General features: G+C 42.0%; 1 long non-coding RNA gene across 4 annotated transcripts in view; it reads left to right on the forward strand.

The window, feature by feature from the left end:
- LOC112868720 (uncharacterized) overlaps nt 1-18,272 on the forward strand; it is a 143,292-nt gene that overhangs the window by 115,386 nt on the left and 9,634 nt on the right. For 3 of the 4 annotated variants that reach the window (XR_015243423.1, XR_015243424.1, XR_015243425.1), the window contains exons 14-15: nt 504-668; nt 2,801-4,915. This is a non-coding gene — a long non-coding RNA (uncharacterized LOC112868720). Of the gene's footprint in view, nt 1-503; nt 669-2,800; nt 4,916-13,657; nt 13,767-18,272 lie in introns of those variants that run through there. The other variant, XR_015243426.1, reaches the window with a different exon arrangement.

An 18,272-nucleotide genomic window follows, 5' to 3' on the forward strand; every position in this document is an offset into this window, starting at 1 on the left:
TCTCTTTCATACCTTCTCTTAATTAGGCATATAAATATGCTCAGTGTCTTTTTCCTGCTCGTGATTCTCGTGGTGATATCTTGGAATATGTTTTGAGATCCTTGAGGGAGTCGTGAAATGTTGACTCTGTGGACAAGGGGGTTTTGCTTTTGGTTGTCATTTTAACCCTATCGGTGGGTACTCTGGCAGGACTGTCCTGGAACATAATTAAGTGGTGAGAACCATATGAAATACACCCTAATGTTCACATCTGAATTTCTGAATCAGTGATCCAGTCAAAGGGATGACTGAGTAACTATTAATCTGATTGGCTGCATGTATATATTTTCATTTAAAAGCTGATGGGGCACAGCCCTAATTTTTTTTCCCCAGAAGATGAATAGCTAAAGTAGACATTAGATCCTACTTCAGTGTTTACCAGAAAAGTTCACATTATCAAAGCACTTGCATGATGTGAATTTTTTTTTTGCCTTTTTTTTTTTAAATGTTTATTTACTTTGGAGAGAGCGAGCTGGGGACAGAGAGAGGGAGACACAGGATCCGAAGGAGGTTCAAGGGTCTGCACCAGCAGCACAGAGCCCAACGCAGGGCTTGAACTCACCAACAGTGAGATCATGACCTGAGCCGAAGTTGGACGCTTAACTGACTGAGCCACCCGGGCGCCCCAGGTGAATAATTTTTTAATAAACCAATGCAAATATTTTACATGCTTCAAAGAAACCCTGCTCAAAATCGTAATTTATGTGAAACCTCTCTCTGTTGTTCCCACTGTCTTTCAGTTCTGCCCAACAATCTCCTGGGGACAACCATATGTAGGCTTTTGAATAATACTGCTTGAAGATTTTATATTTAATTAACATGTTTTTTTTCAATTCGTGGACTTTCTTGGGGGGAACACATTTTAGCTAAAATCAGGATGTGTGCATCGTAAATTCTGTCTGCATTTCCTGTTCATCTCTCACCTCCTATTCCCTCCCCCTGGTACTAGTTATTAATTCCATGCTAGTTGATTTTGCAAAAAGAAGAGAATAAGACCATGATAAATAAGGCAGAAGAGATCTTCCAGTTCCCCTCCATTTTGAATGTGGCTCTTTGTATATCCTACAGTGCAAAGTTTGAGATGACTGTTCCACAGGGTCTTCAGGTACTGGATGAATATTTTATTTCCAATATTTTAGAATTATTTTGATTTAGTAACCTAATAAGCTCAATTAGTTCTTAGTGCTGGAGCAAACACTTTGACTTTTAGCTAGATAGTAAGTTAAAAACCTTAGAATGTAAATCTATGGGGAATTTTAAAGGTTGTCCAGTCCAGCCACAGCTTTGGAAATAGGGCCTCGTCCTTGAAGAACCTTCTCCACCCTTTAGGCCTAGAGTTGTGCTTGGTCATCCCTCAAACACTTCCTGTCCCATTATTCTGACCATAAAACAGCAGTCTTCAAGCCAACGTAAATTTTCTAGTGGCCACATATCTGTGGCATACAGATAAGTTGTGTAATGCTCAGCAAAGTACCCAGTTTGGGCCTCAGGTCTACCACCTCTTAGATTTGCAACCAGTGAAGTTACCACCACTGAGCCTTATTCATTTATCCAAGGCATTCAGAAAATCATCCATGTGTCAGCACTAGCCCAGATGCTGAGCATACAGTGTTCAACAAAACAGACATAGTTCCTGTTCACAAAGAACTCTGCTTCTGGGAATATACAACAAAGAGTTACCATTTGCAACCCAGAAGGTCAGTTCTCTGATAGGGAGAGCCCAGGCTTGGAAATGGGGCCTGCTGGACAGGAAAACTGTTTGGTGTCGTTACCTCAAAGCTGAGACAGGAATAATTATGAGTTCCTTAACTTTCTTCCATGTAAATGGTGACACACCTACCTTGTTGGGTTAGAGTGAGAGACCAAAACAATGAATGTAACATCCCAGAGCTGTGCCCAGCAGTTCATTATTGAGCCAGAAAACATACATTGAATAGATAGCATTCAGGCAATCGGGATTCAAAAATGAGTAGGGTGCTGTCCCCATCCTCATGGGTCTTACAGGCCAGAGGTCCAGCCCTAGCTTCCAAGGCTGCTGTATTATTGCTGTGCCCCCCACCCTTGCCTGTTCACCTGTCTGCATCTCAAGAGCACCAGCTTAGGGAAGCCAGGAATGCTTGTTTCTCTCTTGCCTGCTGTTGTATGTTCAATGCTCAGCAGTTCCTAGCTGACCTTGGCTGCACAGATGCAGCCCATGCCCTCCCTCACCTTTTCAGTTCACACCTGCCCAAGTTTTTACGGCCAGACCCTGCATTTGTTTGCCAGAAGGTCTCCTCTGGCTGCCAAAGCCCACTCAGACCACACCTGGGGATGTGATGGGGAATTAAGCCCCATCCAGTTGCCCCACATCCTACCCCCCTCTGAGGAATTATACTTACCCCCATGGCAATTGCTTGATTAGTAATTTACCCTTCTTTGGCTGTTTTCCCTCTTTTTTTTAAAAGTTTATTTAGTTTGAGAGAGAGATAGGTACTAGCACCAAGGGGGAGGGAGAGAGAGAGAATCCCAAGCAGGATCCACACTGTCAGCACAGAGCCCAATACAGGGGCCCGAACTCATGAACCGTGAGATCATGACCTGGTCTGAAATCAAGAGTTGGACACTTAACTGACCTAGGCAGCCAGGTGCCCCTTCCCCCCAATTCCTAACCAATGATTTCAGGGGGGTCCCCCAACTCCACCAATTGCATTTGAATCTTTGTCTAAATGTCTGCCCAAACTAAAATGTCCACACAGCATCCAAATCTTTATCTTCTATCTAGATAATTCTGGTGCCTGTAAAGAGCCCATCTCATGATGGGAACTGAAAATGTCAGATAACCTTGCAACAACGGATGGATACTTGACCTGGACTCTGCTAATCAGACGCATGTACTCCATTCCCTGTCGTGAAGAAGGAAAAGACCAGAATTGATTCTGTTGACAGATGGTCACAGAGACCACGACCTGAATGAGCATTTGCAGCATCCAGTGTCGGCACTCAAGGCACAACACCACGCACAGAACATGGCTTCCCTGAATGGTTCTACCTGGATATTTTTGAGCCCTGCTCTTTTCCTTGCAACCTCCAAGCTTCTACTTCTCTTGTCCTCACAGAGATTCTTAGATCTCTCCAGTACCTTTTGTGATCAATTCCTTTCCTGCCAACCCATCACGTTCGGTTCCTGTAGCGTGTGCCTAAGGAGGTGGTCTGTGTGGGTCAGGACAGAACCAAGAAAACAGTCCTCTGCCTCTTGCAAGCAGTTGGGACTTAATACAGAAGTTGATGGAAGATCTGGAAAGCCAACCAGGGAGCAATGAGGTAATCCACAGATCAGTAGCATCTGGAAGCTGCCATCAACCCTGGAGCTGGAGGAACCATGGGGGAAGGAAGGAGCTAGAACCACAGGATGGGGGCTACCCAGAGAGGTGACCAGTTGGGTCGCAAGACCTGAGGCCACACCAGGGAAAGAGCCAGAAATAGACCTGAACGCCAACAGGCAATTGCCATGCACAAGTAATGGGAGCTCACATAATTTTTGGCTGAATGAAGAGGGCCAGGACCAGAACCTTGTGTTATACCAACTTTTAAAGGCTAGGGGAATTAGGCCTTGGCCTAAGGAGAAGCAGTCAGAGAGCCAGGAGGACACCGAGGCAAGAGTAGCATTCCCCATGCCACAGCTCTGAAGCCATCAAATCTGCCAGACCCCTAACTGGATTTCCACCAAACAGACCTCTGAATTATTCATCAAGTCCAGACAGGAGACTCAGAGTGCTTATCCATGAGCTTCAGGTATCATAGCTTCTAATCCAGGCTATTCCCTGGGTAACCTGAGTTATTAAGTAAGGATCACAGTGCTTGCCAACTTTCACTGGGCAAGATAAGAAGCAATGCATCATGGAGATTTTTAAATAGCTTGGCAAGATGGGGAAACACATCACAGCAGGAACCTTAATTGATAAAGTAGAGACAAGTGCACTCATTCTCACGGTTGGAAATTACGGGACTGTCCTACTTGACTTCCGTCAGTGGATGGATTGCAACATCTTTGTTAGTGGCAGAGCAGAAGACAAAACAAAGCTCTGTGTCTGGATTTGGGAGAAGGAACGTGGTGTGAAGGAAAGAGCACCGTTTCAGATCAGGAGAACCTCATTTGAATCTCACCTCCACTGCTCGTTAGCCTTGTGATTTTCGATGTTATTTTCAACCAAGCATTAGCCTTTTCCTGGTTAAAAGTGATGATGTGGGCCACTTATCATTCTGGGCACTTCATAAATATTTGTTCCCAAATCCCCCTTCTTTTTACCATAACTCTAGCCTAGGAAGAATTCTTTCTCCAAAAAAATGGCTGGGATGAATCATTTCAATAGGAAAAACGAATTAAAATCCAAAACTCGGCACTCCTGGTTATTATCGAAAGCACCACTTTCCCTGGGCAGTCTACATTCAAGGCTATTTAGTCAGAATTTCAGATGGTCTAAAAAAATTTTATCTGTGCCCATTTTGTTTCTTGAAAGAAAAACCTCACTTCCCTTGCATGCCATCAAATATCAGTTCATCTATATTTTGAGTGGGATTTCATCCTCCGTTGGTGCCTGGGTGTTTCTGTGACTTGAGCAAGGGGTCCCTGTGCCTTTATCACCTGGTTTCTGCCTGACGTGGCTGGAAAGATGATCGCCTCCAGGCCCATCACAAAGGAGCGGGGCCTCCACGGTGCATTAGCAGCACCAAGGAGTATTGCCAAGATACAGCATAAAAGACAAGACTCCATGGTTCCCCTCTGGGTTTCTGGAGCAGCTGTCTCTAGCTCAGCTGTGGAAATTTCAGTTCCTTCATTGAAACCCAAACACCTGTGTCCCCAGACAGGAAAATGCCTAATAAAGTGACTTCCTCCATGCTGGCTAGCCCTGTGATTTTATTCAGCCCTTAAGGACAGTGTGGGGGCTGAGGACTACATACCAGCCTAGCCAGAGAGGGAGGCAAGCCCCAGAGATGGTCACTGAGGTAGAAAAGTACTAGCCCACGTTGATACCTGGGGGCTGCGCTCAGAGTACTCAGGGCTTACCTTGGCTTTGAAGCATCAAATGGAAGGATGCCTGGGTGGCTCAGTGGGTTAAGCGTCCGTCTTCAGCTTAGGTCATCATCTTGGAGTTTGTGAGTTCCAGCCCCGCATTGGGCTCTTGGTTGACAGCTCAGAGCCTGGAGCCTGTGTCTCCCTCTGTCTCTGCCCCTCCCTGCTCACACTCTCATGCTCTGTCTCCAAAATAAATAAACCTTAAAAGAAAATGAAACATCAAAGATCAGACAAAAATCAGGTATCACTTAAACTTTGTCATTGCATGGGCAACCTGTATGCCTTCTTTCTCATTCTGCTGGCTCATCTTTGGGATGATACTCTTTAATTTCAGAGCACCCAAGGGATATTTATCCCTTTGTTTATATATCAGTTATCTGCCTTTAAATATCTTACTTGACATGACTTTGTTTTAGAAAATAGCATTTCAAACCCAAATTTTTTATATTTTAAAGATTTATTTTTGAGAGGGGCAGAGCAAGAGGGAGACACAGAATCCAAAGCAGACTCCTTTTAGCACAGTGAGTAGAGTAACTCATGTAATTTTTACTGTAACGCAGTGAGGTGGGCCCAGTACAATCCACATTATCAATGGGAAAGGTACAGCACAGAGAGTAATTGACTAGCAGAAGATCCTAAGTGCCAGAGTCAGGATTTGAACCCAGGCCCTCTGCCTCCTACATCTACTCTCCCAAGCTCAAGAAAATCCACCAGGTCATTTAAAGGTTTTTATAGGGACGTCTGGGTGGCTCAGTCAGTTGAACGTCCAACTCTTGGTTTTGGCTCAGGTCATGATCTCACAACTTTGTGAGTTCAAGTTCCATATGCTAGCCTACTTGGGATTCTCTCTCTCTCCCTCTTTCTCTGCCCCTTCCCTACTCGTGCTCATTCTTGCTCTCTTTCAAAATAAATAAATCAACCTAAAGTTTTTATAAAGCTCTTTCTGCTGTGTGTCCTCTGGTTTCACCCAAATTGCTTGCTGTCACTTATCCCTATGCCCACTGCTCACACTGGATTTCTTCTCACTATTGTCCAGGAGATTTCCTTCCTCTCCCTCTTGCATCGATTCCAGGTTTTTGGGGTATCGTTCCTTCTTTCTTGTGGAACCATCCTTTAGAAGACATCTCAGAAAATGTTTGCATTCTGTCTTGATAGTGTGGGGTATGGCGTTCAAACGTCCTTGAAATATTTCTCTTCTGATCTGTTAGTACGATGTTGGGCCTCCTGGTTTCCTCTGTATTTAAAATTTTTTTGATGTTTATTATTTTTGAGAGACAAAGGGTACAGAGAATCTGAAGCAGGCTCTGAGCTGTCAGCACAGAGCACAATCTGGGACTCAAACTCACAGACTGTGAGATCATGACCTGAACCAAAGTTGGACAAAGCCATCCAAGTACCCCCCCTTTTTTTAATATTTATTATTTTTGAGATAGAGGGAGACAAGGTTTCCTCTATATTTTAGAAAAAGGTTTTATTTCCTTATTGTCCAAATCTTTTACAAATTTTATATTTATGAATATAACTTTAGCTCTCACCTGTAAATTTCTAAGAACTCTTTCTTATCCTAATAATAATCTCTCCTTATTTCTTTTTCTTAATAGCATCCTGACCTTTTTAAGGATAAATAGCTTCTCTCTGTGAGGTCATTACACAGTTTTATTAAACTTTTTTTGAGTTTCCTTTCTTCCTCCTTTGTTTTGATGTCTCATCTTTTATGTTAGAGACTTTCTTCACATGCCAAGTAATCTTTAGCTCTCTCTCAAGATTTGAAAAAGTGAGTAAATGCTGATGGGAAACTCTATGGAGTTGGGCAGGGCTTGTCAGGTGCACTGGACGTGACTGGATGAAGATTTGTCTTTTTCATTAGGAGGTTTCTAAGTGTCTGTACGTATAGGTTTGTCTCCAGGCACATGAGGTATTTTTTTTTTTTTTTTGTGCTGAATCTATTAAAATTCAACATTAGATGTGGGGGTTCCTAGAACCTCTTCTGCTATTTCTGCAACTTGGTTTCTACTTCCCTGCCATCTTGCTTGTCTTTTCTTTCCCCACTACTTGCTTCTGAGACATTTTAATGTAGAGGGGTTTGGTTCATGCTGACCCATGTCCTCAGAGGGCTCTTCTCTCTCTCCTTTTTCTTAATGTTTGTTTATTTTTTGAGAGACTGAACGCCAGCAGGTAAGGAGCAGAGAGAGAGGGAGACACAGGATCCAAAGCAGGCTCCAGGCTCTGAGCTGTCAGCACAGAGCCCGACACGGGGCTCAAACTCACCAACCACGAGATCATGACCTGAGCTGAAGTCAGATGCTTAACCCACTGAGCCACCCAGGTGCCCCTACAGGACTCTTGCTGATAAGGACCCCTTATCAGCTTTACAAATTTCCTAAATGCAAGTGGTGCTACCAAATGATAGTATGAATTACTGTTCCACTTGTGCCATAAACCCAAACGCGTCATTGTGGAGTGAAAAACTCTAATTGTTCTGTGATAGCTGTGGATAAACTTGACTTCTAGACTGGTGCCAGCTTACATATGATCCTTATTTCCTTATAATGTGTAATTATTGCATTTAGGTCCATTCATTATTATATTTATCTTGAAGCGCATTAATCTCCTTGTTGCAGTGACTCTGATAAAACCACGTGTTTCGTTATCTTCCTGTGTATTGTAAGTCCCATCTATTGAGTTTCAATGGAACTCTCAACCTCTTGGCAAACTTATTATTAAGGACTCCTTCCCAAGCCCTTAAGTGCTGTAGAAACTAGTAGTCGTAGATACAGCTGGATCCTTAAACATGATTTCCTTCATGTGGCATTTCAAATACTTAATTTTCTGGCCTCACACTGGGTTGTTTTCTGCTTCTTAAAGCTTACCACACTCTTCTGATTTCATTTCTGTCCCCCATCACACTTTTTCCATTCTCCTTTGGTCCATGTACTCAACTTGACCTCTGATGTAAGACTGCCTTGAGATTCTGTACTCACCTGTTCTCTTCTCTACCAAGTCTCTTTAAGGGATTCCAACCAGCCCATAGTTTTATGCTGATCAATCCCAGACATTTATCCTTAACTATGTTGTATCCCTAGGACTCCTGACTCTAGTTGCCTTTGCAACATTTTCACATGCTTAGCAGTGACTCAGAAGTTCTGTACTGCTTGTGCTGTCTTCACACACACGGTCTACCCCTTACACACCTCTTTCTTCCCGTTTTGGAAAATGGTGCCAACATTTAGCCGCTTGCTCCAGCCCCAAATCTGACAATTTTCCTTGATTCTTCTCTTTCACCCAACTCAAAAAAGCCATTTATCTACACACTACTGATCCTACTCCAACATTCACCTTGAATCTGCCCAGTTCTATGCATTTCTAGGACTCTTGCCTCAGATAAAAACATGTTTTTCTGACCAGCTACAATGGCTCTTAACCTGCCATTTCTGCTTTCAGTCTTGCACATAGCAGCCACTGCAAACTTCTTGAACCATAGATCAGATCAACCATCAGTTTAAAACTTTCTACAAGTCTCTATGACTGTAGAAGATACGTGCTCTGGCTTTTGCCTACCAAGTCTTTCTTTGGTTCCTCACCACTCCAAGCTTATTCCCTCCTCTGGAGTCTTTACCCTAGCTCTTCCTCTGCCCACACACATAGCATATATTCTTGCTTATATTCCCTTCTAAGATGTCACCTCCTCAGAGAATCTTTGCCCGGGTATCCACCAAGAGTGTTCAGCCATTTTCTTTCCCTTCAGCCTATTTTAATTCTGTGGATAACACTTACCACTATCTGATTATATATATATAAATTTTGTTTTTACTTGTTTATTTTCTGTTTGTTGCCCCCACCAGAATGTAAATTCTTTGGGGGCAGTGACTTTATCAACATCATTCAATTTAGTATCGTGAGTGTCGGGCACTAAGTAAGCACTCAGTGCTATTTGTTGAATGAACAGACGAATAAGGTGGATTAAAGGCACTTTAGAAGTGAGAAAAACAGAGTAAAGCTACTTGCCACAGATCACATAGACAGCAGGCTATTTGGCCTATTGCTTTGAATGGGATCATTGTCCTAATGACCTCTACTGCATCCCATGGTAACTAGCTTTTTTTGTTTTTATTTTGTTTTGTTTTTGAGAAGGGGGGGGGTGCACTAGTACATGCGGGAGGGAGAGGGAGAGAGAATCTTTAGCAGATTCCATGCTCAGTACAGATCCCAATGCGGGCTTCCATCTCACAACAGTGAGATCATGACCTGAGCTGAAGTCAGACGCTTAACCAACTGAGCCACCCAGGCGCCCCTATTTTTTAAGGAATTTTTTAAGGACATTTTTAAAAGGAAAATGTTGAATGAGAAACTTGCAGTCTTCCCCAGGTTTTGTAGGAATGGAGGATGGAGAAAATGGAGGTAATTTCGAGCAAAAAGGAAGAACATCTAAAGAAGATCCCTAGTAACATTACCTCTATTTTCCTGAGGAGAAACCTACCACTTGAAGAGGGCTTAAGTCACTCAGCCTAACTTACTCAGAAAGGGGTGAAACCACAGTTCAAACTCTGGTTCCAGTTTCAAAGATATGAATTCTCTACCACACCTGTTGGTGGTGATTCTCAAACCTGACTGATATAACCCTTTCTAATTCCATCTGCTTAACACGGACATCCCTCTATATGTCACAGACACATAAAAATGCTGGATGAAATATAGTGAGACTATTTTACATACAGGCAAGGAAGAATGGAGGGAGAAATTCTGTCTTTTAGTTTCTTGGTCTCTATGTGCCAAAAATAAAGAAGAATCTCATAACTAATGTGTGAGTCCATGAGTTGAGGCCAGAACAGAGGACATCAGACATGGCTAAGGGACATACAGGGGTTGGGTCTTTTTACACATGTCTAGAAGACAGCAGTGGCCCTTAGGCCTAAGAAAGATAAGGATTTGCAACTGAAATTCACACAAAGCTAGAACCCAGAAAGACCTCTTCTCACTGTATTAAGGTACTATAAAGCATTATCCCCTTACTAAAGCTACTGACAAAATTCTCACTGATCAGATATGGAAAAAAGATCCCACAACAAATGGCAATTTAAACATCTGTATCCAGTGTAAGTGTAGAATTCAAATTTTAGACCATTCTCAGAGGAATCCCAAGTGGAGATATTAATGTAGATACAGTAAATATTTCTGGCCAGTGAAATTCCTGGACTCCACAGGAAAAATCCAGTGTAAGACTTCTCTGTAGGACTACTACCAATCTTAAAGTACACAGCATTCCACAAGGACACTATATCCTAGCTGAAAAAATACAAAGTACAGATTAAGGAAGCAGTCCAAAAAATGGGGGAGTTGACAGATACATGTGGGAAGAATAGCACCAAAAGAATAAGATAAACTAACAGTCTAAAGCTCTCTATAAATTTAAGTATAATTGCAATCCTGAAAGAGAGAGAGACATAAAAACCCTCATGAAAGAACATAAAAAGAACAGGCAGATATGACAACCCAGTAGAACAACTCAAAGTGAAACACTGTAAATAAAATTGAACAATGACCAGTTTTGAAAGCAGATTGGCACAGTTAAAGAGAGAATCGATAACATGGAGGATGTATCTGAGGAAATTACCCAGAGTGCTGCAAAGACAAAGAGGTATGAAATCAAAAAGACAGGTTTGGAGATAGGGACAATTAAATTAGAAGTCTGAACTTAAGTCTAATTGGAACTTCAGCAAGAGAAGATGGGAAGGTGCAATGCTTTAAGTGAAATGGCTATGAAGTTTCCAAAACTAAGGAAAGTCCGGAAACCTCACACTGAATCGGCAGAGTGCTGCATACCATGTACAAATCTGGTGGATTCATCGTATGAAGAGAACACTGAAGCAAACACTAGTTGAAGATCCGGTAGAGAAAACAGATAACATACAAGGGAATGATCATTAGAATAGCAGACATCAGCAAAATAGAGACCAGAAAACAAATCTACCTTCAAATCATCAAAATCACCTGAGAAGCATATGAAACTATCATATTATGGTTTTATCCCAAATGCTTTGAGTAGTGGTCAGGAATATCCATTAAAAAAAAAAAAAGAAAAAAAAAACTTCAAGGAGGTTTAAAACGCTTGTATTCCTGAGCACCAAATACATAAGCACACACCTATATTCACATTATCACACTGATTGCAAGTATGTGTTAGTGAAATCTGCCCCCCCCCCCAAAAAAAAACCATGGAGAGGTTTAATCCAAAACCAAGGATAATTTCTAATTTTTCTCCACGCAGTCTCCAGGAGATTCATGCTAAATGGTGCAAGATGATCTCCAAAGAACTAGGTGAAGGAGTGAGTGCAAGCATCTCTGACCTCACACTTCCTCACATTCCCAATTCCGTCTCCCCCAGCACATGTACAGTGAGCATCAGAGGACACATCATTCTCCATCAGACCTCCACAATCCCAAGAGCATATGTGAGGAGAGCATTACGTGATGCACGATTCCCAACATACTTGATACTTTATATTACATCCAAAAAGATACCTCAAGACACAGAAATTTAGCCTATGTTGCCTTTATGGACATCTGTTTTCAGACTACTGGCTTTCACTGCTGTAAAAAAAGCTAATTCTACATTAATACTAGGTTTTATTTTCTCTAAACCTCTATACTCAGAGGTATTCATTCCAGTATTATATACATGTAGGTAAAAACCTGGAAAACTCCAGCAGGATGGAGGGCAGTGAGGTTTTGTCACAGTGTCCTATGCGCATGCAGTAATTTGTTTGCTTTTTGGCCAAAACTCCTCATACTTTGCTTTTCCCCTTTTCATAAACAATGCTTACGTAAACAGTAGCACATCCATGTGACAGAACTATGCTGGTAGAAAAATTATGTTTTGAACAGATACTTCACAAAAGAATAAGAATGTACCATAAACACATAAATATTTAACCTCATTAGTAATAAAGAAGATAAAATTCCATTTTCTTCTATAAGATTAATTTGGGGGATGGGCACCACTTTGCTGCTAGTGTTATAAATTGGTCCATAATTCTTGGATCAAAAGTTGGTGACACATAGACCCTTAAAATTTTACATTTTTTTTTGTTTTTGTTTTTGGTTTTTTTTGCTGAGCAGTTCCATGTAAAGACTATGTATTTTTAAAAATTGAACAAGCATAACATTGTTTATATTAAGAATATTTGGAAACTTAAGTGTCCAAAAATAGGAATTATGCCAATAAGATCTGGTGCTATACAATGGAATACAGTTAGGAAGGATACTAAATAATACATGGTAGTAACTCAAAAGTTGCAAAATTGAAGGTAAAGCAGTATTTTTGTAGTTAAGAACACACAATGTCAAGAAAGAGACGTACTAAGAGTGAATAATAGTTTTCTCTGGGTAGCAGGAACATATGGGTGGGTTTTTTTGTATAGAATTTTCTTTAAGTTTTGAAATGACATTTTAATTTTTTCAATAAGGAGAAAATGGTCGAAAATTTTTAAGCAATATGAGATAATGCCAATAATGGCAAAAATGAAGGTTGCCTTATGATGACAACTATATAGAAATGTGTAGATGGAAGAAAAGTGGGGGAAAGAGGGGAAGAAAAATCTCTCTTAATAACTGTTTTCTTTGGCCAGGGGCATGTGGGACAAATGTTTGCTGCTTTTATGAATTTTTCATACTTAGAAGGAAATTTAATAATCAGGTTTTTTTCCCCATTATATTTCATTTTATTTATTTTTTTTTTTTAATTTTTTTTTTCAACGTTTATTTATTTTTGGGACAGAGAGAGACAGAGCATGAACAGGGGAGGGTCAGAGAGAGGGAGACATAGAATCGGAAACAGGCTCCAGGCTCTGAGCCATCAGCCCAGAGCCTGACGCGGGGCTCGAACTCACAGACCGCGAGATCGTGACCTGGCTGAAGCCGGACGCTTAACCGACTGCGCCACCCAGGCGCCCCCCCATTATATTTCATTTTAGACACCTCTCTGCCATAGCAAGGAGCCATTCTGAGTCCTAACACCAATTTTCTGGGCTCCATCCAGGCCACTGTCTTAGCTAAGCTTTGCATAAAATATTACTCCTGAAGTTATGATTTCAATCAAAGGAGGCTGGGAGACTTTTCTAGAATCCTCTCCTGAGTCTATCAGGAAGCTGGGTGAGATCAGAACCTGTTCGTTTCCACTCAGTATTCTGTCTGGGTCTCCAGAGGGGGCGGAGAGCAATGAGATCTGGGCACCACTGCTGGAGCCCCATGTTGTAGGACACTTGCTTTCTGGCATCAGTCCCTGACACATATGCTTTGCCTCTCCACTTTCGAGCGGAGGGCTCCTTGCCTGCACTAGTCTGGATGTCAGCAAAGTGGCCTGCTGGCCCCAAAAGCTTTCCGTATGAATTGCTGTGGGTGGTTTCTGCACATTGAAACTTGGCCCACAAACACACCCCTCCCCCCACACATACGACATATTCCGTTAGAACCCATCCAGGTTCTTGGCCTGAATATTGGCCAAAACCAGACTTCAAAGAATCACCTAGTTTCCATCTGCTACGATACCACATTCCCTTCTCCATTCAGCTTCCAGGCCTTTCTCCTGTCTTGTCTCCACATAGCTACGTGAATGAACTGATCTCGCACCTCCATGGCTGTAGAATCTTCTGCAGCGTCCCATCACATTCAGGATAATGTATGTATTTCCATAGATGGAAAGCAAAGTCCTTCATGATGTGTCTCCAACTTACCTACTCAGCCTTCCCCTTCACCAAGCATTTCCAACCTTCCTCTATTGCTCTAACTCGCAGTCTGTGGCCTTGACCCACTTACTCACTTATCTCTGCTTTTCTACATACTATTCCATAGCCTTCTCCACTTAGTCCCTCCTTCACTATCTTTTCATCCTTCAAAAGTCACCTTGAGTGTCATTCCCATTGGGAAGCCTTCCTGACTCTCACCGCCTGTCTTCCTCCTCTGTCCTAGGTGCTCTGGCGCTTGACCCCTACATGTGCAGCTCAGCTCTGTCTTTCACTGGATTGTGAGGTCCTTGCAAACAAGGACTGGGCTTTCCTGTGGTCTTATTCCGGTGTCTAGCCTACTTTCATAGTTTCTAGTGAAGAGCTAACACTCAAAAAGGTATCGAGCATTTCCACTCCTGGTATAAACCCAACAAATCCAAGACATGTACAAGAACATTCACAGCAGCATTGATGGAGTTAGTCCTAAACTGGAAAGAACCCACAGGCCTGCTCACCATAGAATGAGTAAATCACAGCATTTTAAGTAAATAAATCCTATACAACAATGAGAAAGAATGAATGAATGTTGTGAATTCATCTCGCAAACATAATGTTGAGTGAAAGCATTTGCAGAAAGAAGAGTAAATGATCTATAACTCCGTTTATGTTAGAAATCATGTGAGTAGTTACCCTCGAAGGTACAGGGGGAACTGACAGGGGCGTCTGGGATCCCAGTAATGTCCTGTTCCTTGACCTGGATGCTGGTTTCATGGACATTTTCACACCAAGAAAATCCATCCAGCTGTATATTTATGATGTGTGTACATATCTATCATACCCTAATAAAAATTTTAATTGAGCAAAGTTCCCTTTGTGAAACATGTCTCTCTGGTATTTTGAACAGTGACAGAATGGGCAGTGTATGTTTGCTTCACGTGAATTGCCAGCTTGATTAATGCTCTTTTCCCCACACTCACGATGGTGTCACATGGTAGAATGGAAAAAAAAATTTTTAAGTGAAAATCTCTTCCTCTACTGGGTCTAGCATTTGCTTTCAGAAATGTGATGCTCATTGGTGTCAACCAGGTGTTCATTTGGGTAGTTGGGATTCTCAACTTGAATTTTGGCAACCTCAAATAATTTGGGGCTGTACCACCGTATAAATAACTATAACTGGCATTTCACTCTTTGTATCTTCATCCTTTTGTATTTAAGGTTTCAGTCACCAACAGGCATAGGCTTATTGGCCTGCACACATCAATCACACCTTCTATGTACTTTATTGATTCACCTTTCATTGCAACATTTCAAAATTGGTTTTCTTCTTGGTACAAAGATAAATTATCTACATTAATCTTTCTTCCCCTCCAAATTTTAAAGGGTCTAGAAATGCCCAGACTAGGGGACATGTTTAAAAATACATTTCCTTCTCTTTCAACAAACCAATACATGTACAAAAGGAGCCTGATGACCCTGGATGTTTGAAATGGCCATGGCCATCTTGGCTGTTCTCTGGGCCCTGCACACTGGAGCCCGTCCACCCATCCCTGCAGGGACTCACCGAGTTTCTCTCTCACGTTCTGAAATAAAAGCCTTTCAGTGTCTGCACAGATGGGAATTCTGCTGCCACCTTCTCATTTCACATTTCCTGCACTTTTCTTCCTGAGCACTTGACTGCCCAAAATAGAATCATGGTTTTTGAGTCTGTGTGTAGGAATTTAGTGGGGGAAATGGCCCAGGTTTCTGTCATTCCCTGTAATTACCACACCTTGAGGTAGTTTTCCTCTCACAGATTCAGAAGAGTGCTCAGAGTGTCTTTCAGAGAAGAGCGTGGATTTTCCTTCAGGAGGTGGTTGGGGAGGGCTCCCCTCATGGCAGGGCATCAGTGTCCAAGGAGGACACAAGAGGGCACAGAAAACAGGGCCTTTGCATGCTTTGCCACCCAATAGCCCCCTTCTCCTATTCTCTGCCTTTCTGAGGTCTCTTCCTCACTGGATATCCCCTCTTCTCTGCCTTTTTAAACTCAGCTCCCAGAAGGATCAACACCCCTGCTTCTCTCTGCTCAACTGAATTATCTCCATCCTTCCAAGCCGAGTTTAAATCCCGTCTCCTCTGGGTAGCCTTCCTGGATGACTTCCTCTGAAAGTGATTTCCCACTTGTCTCATTTTCTAGAGCCCCTGCTAGTATTAACTGAATATTTCCGTGCCAGACTTTATTCTTAGCACTTTACATATACATATACAAAGTCAGAATCCTTACAATGACTCTATAAAATAGGTTTGATTGTTATTCCCATTTTATAGATGAGGATTCTGAGCCATAGTGATACCATAGCTCCCTAATTAGATGAGAAGCTCCGTTTACCAGCTCTGACTTAGGGACTTGTCCCTTTCACAGCACAAGGATTGGAGACTTGCAGTCACTAATTCTTCACCTCATACTTGTCCACTTTGCCGTGTGATGAACTTAAAACCATGAGAAAAAGATTTTGAAAATCGTTTCTGCGCATTGTATGTTACCTTTCCATTTCTGTCAACATGGGGTACTGTGCAACAGAGGCAGGATAAAAAAACCACAATAACAAAAAAGAGTCCTTATTTGCTAAGTGATGGCACGGTGGTAAGTGATGTACATTCAGTAGTCTCCTAATCCCAGCTCTTCTCCCCCAAAAGGATCAGAGAGAGGTTGCAAAAGCTTGCAATAGGATCAACTAAGTAGATTAAGCCAAGGGAATACAAATGTAGGAAGTCAAACAAAATCCTGAGTCCTGTCATCACCCAAGAACACGTGCCCTAAAGACCCTCCTTTGGAAGTGGAATTTGACTCTAGGCTTACCACTGTTGGTGACAGAGAAGGACACATAACAATTCGAACACCCCCATTGCCTCTGAGATAAAGACCAACCCTCTGTTCAAACGAAGCACACATGAATGGCTCACCAAACCATCTCCTATTACACTTCTCAGCACAGACCAATCTCTTCTCACTGAAAAATATGATCATAATATCCATCCAAGGAGGTGGCTGAACTGTTAGGTCCAGGTATACAGTTTAATTTGATTTGACTTCAGTTATCTAAGAGATAGATGGACTGTACGTGTTTCAGGAGATTCCCCACCAATGTTATTTCTCACAACCATGTTCCCTACTATCTTCTCTGGATGATTACCTTTCCATCTTTAACTAAAAGCTGAATAGATATTGTGGTATAACCCCTTTGAACATCTGATAGAACTTGCATGCCCAGGAACAGCCTCTGGGAAACCCACTCTTACAGGCAACATGGAGCTTTAAAAATGGAATTTTCAATGGGAAAAATGAAATTCAAACTCCTTTGTGTGATTTATGATGCTTTTCACAACCCAACCTCAGCCTGCTTTTCCACACCTGATTTATTAATTCCCTTTTAGCATTTTCATGCTTCATCCAACTAAACTCCAGCATGTTCCATGAAGACACTCACTGAGACCCCGTAGATGCTTCCTCAACACCCTTTCCTGTTTCCTCTACCTTCTCTGCCTACTGGGTCCTGAAGGATGGCACCTTTTCTGGGAATCCTTCCCTGATTCACCTAACAATTAATCTTACCCTTTACTAGAGTCCAGTAACACTTTGCTTCTACCAGATCTTAATATCTCCTTTTTAGCTTCTCTGATCCCCGCCCCCGCCCGGCACATTGTGAACTCCTCCAGGGTAGAAATTTGTCTTATTTATCTTTGTATTCCAGCATCAGGGACTTTGTCTGACCTGGATTTATTACACCAGATATTTATTGAGTGCATCCTGTACAGACAAAGCAAGTTGGGACAGTTCCCTTCCTGTGATGTTAGGTTAAAAACAACAACACCACATTAGTTACTCCACAGGTGACCTAAATATGCTTCCATTATTTTCTGAAGCCACCCAGATCTGTGGAAATGGATTACTCAATATGGTTTGATATAGAAAAGAGAGGCCCAGTACATAGTTAGGTTGAACCACTAACTGATTCTACTGAACTCTGTTTCCTAACTTGGTATTTCCCGGATTTGAAAAGCTCCAAAGAATGCATGTTGCCACTTATTCCAAGTGTCTTCTCCTGTTTGTGCAACCTCCGTCAAGTCAAAGGACTTTGCAAAATTATATTTGGCATGTGGATACATCACTTCATCTGCCAGTAAAACACACATGCCCCCTTACAAGTAAAACAGAGCATCTGTCCCAAGGGACCTTGGCAGTTTTATAGCAGAGGCAAGAGAAGGGTCAGGGAAAAAAAGATAGCTACTCCTCCTTGATTTCCTGACATAAATAGAAAATTTAAGACCTAAGTTACCCAATTTCATTGTCATTCAAACGACCTATTTAGGTGAAGGCTACAGTAAGTATTATGTGAATCTGACCTCAGTTCAGGACTTTGAGACTTTTTAATCAGCCATCATTCACAAAAAGCCATATTATGGACCTTCAGAGCAACATGAGC

This window comes from Puma concolor, chromosome D4 (assembly GCF_028749965.1).
Source record: "Puma concolor isolate L17-30 chromosome D4, mPumCon1.1.hap2, whole genome shotgun sequence".
Classification (NCBI taxonomy): Eukaryota; Metazoa; Chordata; class Mammalia; order Carnivora; family Felidae; genus Puma; species Puma concolor.